Here is a 5,074-nt window from a genome sequence, read left to right on the forward strand (position 1 = left end):
TATAACCTATTATCTGACTATCTTGCACATTAGTAATGTACATGGCAGTAATGGATGCTGAGGGGAAAGACTAGAGTAATTCTGACTGTGCATTGAATGTTATGTGTCAACTTGACTGGGTCATGGTTCCCAATGGTTAGGCAGTTAGGTAATGATGCAATTTTGCAGTTATATGATAAAAATACTCTGATTTTCTATGCCAGGAGTTACACAATCAAGAGGAATGGCCTCTCATTCATTGACAAAAAGGACTTTGTGGGGAGGAGATGACCGATTTGTTGCTGCCACAAAATGTGTGCTAAGGTCAATTCAAAGCAACAGGCACTCCTACTAAAGCGATCAGCGATATTGTTGAGAAACTCAACTCAAGATGGGGAGAGGGGAGCATGCATGTCTGAGAAGACAAGGGCATTTTTGTTGGTAGAAAAATTGGATGGGGTGGGGAAGAGGACCTGAAGCAAAGGGCTTAAATGGAGAGCAAATGCTTTGAAAATGATGAGGGCAATGAATGTACAGATGTGCTTTACACAATTGATGTATGTGTGGATTGTGATAAGAGTTGTATGAGCCCCTAATAAAACATTTAAAAAAAGAAAATATATTGTGATACATGTATAGGAATACACAAGAAATAGAAACAGTGGTTCCTTTTAATAGCCAACAGAGAGAACTCAGGAGATTCATCAATGTAGAGCCAACACATATCTCAATTTTTAAAAATGTATGTACTTTCTAAAAAAAAAAAAGAAAAATTGGAGGACCAATCTTCTGATGGGGAAAAGCACTTACCAACAATTACATGGAACAGAAGGTGAAAATATGTTTCTAATTGGACATATTAGACCTCATTTTTATTCAGGCCCTAGTGACCCAGATTTACCATAGACTACTGGGACTTTAGACCTTGTGTTTTCCAGGCACATGTCATTCATAGACCACATCAAAAGGACTCAATGTGAAAACCCAGTACGTGAGCTGGGCTTTACCTCAAATTCATCTGTAGCCCTTGGACTTTTAAAGTTGAAACTACAAGGAATGAGGAGAAGCAGAACAAAGGTATACCAAGGATATAGAACTGGTGGTAGTCAGACCACTATATACTTACTACTTCAATGTACTTCTTGCTTTTGAAAGATATGTATTAATCTAGTGAGCCTGGTTCTGCCAATGTCAATGAATATTATTGAAAGTTTTGCCTTACTGCCAACCACCATTACTTGTGTAAATAGTGCCCAATCACTTAAAGATTTAATCTATCCAAGTCAATAATTCATGTATTGTGGTTTGTAGCCAGCCTACACTTGTATCATCTCCTTTTTCTACTGTGTTTTAAATATTTTCCTTTGGATAAATTAATGACACTATCAATAGAACGAACTTACACTCCAGAAAAAAATGATCGATAATGTTCTGTAACATAAAATGATAATGATGTCTTTAATATGAACCAGAGGTATATATAAACCATTGATATATTACTATATTTTAGTCTCACACTTAATTCTAGCCCAATCTAAGAATAATTTATTCTTATGACATGACCATGCTTGATATTAACTTCCATGAAGAGATCACTGAAGATATGGATGCTCCAGAAAAATGTGGTGAAGAAACTAGATGGTGCTCAACTATCAGAAAGAATAGTGTCTGGAGCCTTGTCTTCAAACAAGCAGTGAGGGGTGAACTAAGTCCACATACAAGAAGCACACCAGTCTGAATTGTGAATAATATCATCGAAATTGAAAGGAGGGAGTGGTATCAGAGCTCAAATCGGGACCTCCTGGTTTTCAAAAGCCTATGGGTGATAGCAAAAGCGTAAATTCTGTGTGTAGGATCCACACATAGATGAAGCCTCCAGTGATTCTTCTCTCACCAAAGTTGAGTGATGTGAGCAGTCTGGTTGTCAGACAGAGTGTGCTGTAGAGACGGTTATGGAAGATTAAAATGCAACTTGTGATTTGAATAGTTAAAATATAACTTCTGATTTGATCCCCTTTTGGAAACACATAAAGGGTCTAGCAGTTAAAAAAAAAGGAGGCAAAATAAATGTGGATGAAGTCTCTGGTGAACCCTCTCTGAACGTAGACCAGGTGTGTAAATAGCCTTGCTACCACACAGAACATGTTGGAAAGTGGATTATGACAGACACAACTGGGTTAAAATCCAATACCTTATCAGTGATTTCACTTTGGACCTACTTTCAAGTTGTTCTTGTTTTTAATGTTTACTGTATTGTTCCCAACTGAGTTTTTCTCTATTTTATTTTGACTTTCTTTGGGATCTTTGATGTTTTTCAGGATACAAAATCCAGGATGAGTGAATCTACAGACAGTGACTGGATTAATGGTTCCTTGAGGGTACTGGAGGGGAAGTTGGGGGAAATGGAGAGCAAATAACAAAGAGTACAAGGAAAACAATGTTCTAAAATTGATTGTGGTGATGAATGTACAAGATATCGTGATATGATTGAACTATAAGATTTTATATTTGGATTGTGTCCCAATAAAACTGCTTATAAATAAATAAACAAGAAAAAAAGAGGGAAGACAATGAAAGATACAAGAAAACAATTAGTCCAAAGGACTAATGAACCACACGAGCCCAAACCAACCAACCTGAAACCAGAGCTACATGGTTTCCAGCTGCTACTGATACCAAACTCACTGCCAGCAAGTCAGTCCTGACTCAGAGTGATCGCCCTGTGGATTTCCAAGACTGTAATTCTTTTCCAGAACAGAAAGCCCAGTCTTTCTCAGGTGGAGCTGCTGGTGGTTTCAACTTACTGACCATGCAGATTGCAGCCCAATATGTAACCACCACACCGCCAGGGCTCCCATACTGCTCTGAAGGGAATCACAATAACAGTGGGAGAAAGTTGTGAAACAAAACAAAACAAAACAAAAAAACACCAGGATTTCTGTTCTGATAGAGACTAGGGGAACTCTTGAGATCATGACCCTTGAAACCATTCAAGCCTGGAACTGAACTCACTCCTATGGCTCAACTTTCTGCGAAATAATAGACAGGATTGTTAGGTAAATAATAACATTAGAAAATTATGTAATCCTTAGAATAATCAACCATATTTGATCGAAAAGGGAGAATTTACCCAGGGATAAATTCAAATGGCAGAAAGTAATAGGAAAGAAGGCCCAATGGAAATGGTAAGTACAGAGAGGAAATGGAGACAGTGCTGAGAATTATAGTGATTATAATCAATGTCACAAAACAGAATGTGTATGAACCAATGAATGGAAAACCAATTTTCTATGTAAATTTTCATTCAAAATTACAGTAAAAAGAGGACATTGTAAACTCAATCTGGTAAACAATAGTATGTGATAGGATTATATCTATCATCTTTAAAGAAATCTTATCACAATTGTTATTCAAATTTATGCAAAAACCACAAAAGCTACTGAGGAAGAAATAGAAAATTTCTACCAATTCTGAAATCGATCAAGCATGCATTCAAGATGCATTAATAATTATTGGTCATTGGGATGTAAAAGTCAGAACAAAGAGGAAGGAATAATAGTTAGAAAATATGGACTCGGTGATAGAAATGAAGTTGGAGATTACCTTAGAAAGTTTTGTAAAACCATGGACTTATTCATAGCATATACCTTTTTTCAACACCACAAAATATATATCGATTTCTTCCAGTGGAATACACAGAAATCAAATTGATTACATTTGTGAGAATAGATAATGGAGAAATCCAACACCAACAACTAAAACCAGACCAGTGGCCAACAGTGGACTCAAACCTGACTCAAACCATTGATTGCTCAGGATAAAGCTGAAGAAAATTAAAACAAGTCCTTGAGAGTAAAAATACAACCTTGAGTCTATCCCACCTGAATTTTAAGAGCATCTCAATATCATATTTGAAGCATTGAACACTAATAACAGAAGACCTGATGGATGAGCTTCCAGAGCACATCAAGAACATCAAGACAGGAAATTAATCAAAGATTAAAGTGGATGTCAGAAGAGACTCTAAAATTACCTCAACCATAGAGTAGCTAAAGTAAATGCAAGAGAGGATGAAGTCAAAGAGCTTAATAGAGAATTTCAAAGGACAGCTTGAGAAGACAGAGCCAAATATAATGAAATATACAAATATATTACATTCGAACACCCCAAGTGAAGAACAACCTCAGCATACCTTATACTGAAAGGCCTCAAGAAAAAAATTCAAGCCTTGGGTTGAATGTTTCTATGGCTTTTGGGGGCTGCATCTAATGCGAGAATGAAGACCATTCTCAGCAACCAGACTGTCGACATTCCAGAGAATGTGGACATTTCCCTGAAGGGTTGCAAGGTCATTGTGAAGGGCCCCAGAGGAACCCTGTGGAGGGACATCAAACACATCAACATAGAACTCAGCCTCCTTGGGAAGAAAAAGAGACTTGGAGTTGATGAATGGTGGTGAAATAGAAAGGAACTGGCTACAGTCCGCACGATCTGTAGTCATGTACAGAGCATGATCAAGGGTGTGGCACTGGGCTTCTGATACAAGATGCGGTCTGTGTATGCCCACTTCCCCAGCAACGTGGTTATTCAGGAGAATGGCTCTCTTGTTGAAATCCGTAACTTCTTGGGTGAAAAATACATCTGGAGGGTTCCCATGGGGACAGGTATTGCTTGTTCTGTTTCTCACACCCAGAAAGCTGAGTTAATTCTTAAAGGAAATGGCATTGAACTTGTACTTTGTTAGAGTACTGTGATGCAAAGGTATTACTTTGAGAGTTAAGGTGTGCCTGACTCAAACCATAGTATTTTCAATTAGCTCGTGTGCCTGTGAAAGTTGGACATTCAATAAAGAAAACCGAAGAATAATTGATATATTTGAATTGTGGTGCTGGAGAAGAATATTGAAAGTACCATCAGCAGCTACAGGGACAAAACAATCTGTCTTGGAAGAAGTACAGCCAGAGTGCTCCTTAGAAGCAAAGACGCTGAGACTTCATCATATATGCTTTGGGCATGCTATCAGGAAAGACCAGTCCCTGGAGAAGGAGGTCATGTTTGGTAGAGCAAAGAGCCAGCTCAAAAGAAGACCCGTAAG

The 5,074-nt window shown here is 37.9% G+C and overlaps 1 pseudogene; it reads left to right on the plus strand.

Annotated features, from left to right (window-relative positions):
• Nucleotides 1-4,255: 4,255 nt before the first annotated feature.
• Nucleotides 4,256-4,759, plus strand: LOC142433604 (large ribosomal subunit protein uL6 pseudogene; annotated as a pseudogene).
• Nucleotides 4,760-5,074: the final 315 nt, after the last annotated feature.

This window comes from Tenrec ecaudatus, chromosome X, assembly GCF_050624435.1.
Source record: "Tenrec ecaudatus isolate mTenEca1 chromosome X, mTenEca1.hap1, whole genome shotgun sequence".
Lineage (NCBI taxonomy): Eukaryota > Metazoa > Chordata > Mammalia > Afrosoricida > Tenrecidae > Tenrec > Tenrec ecaudatus.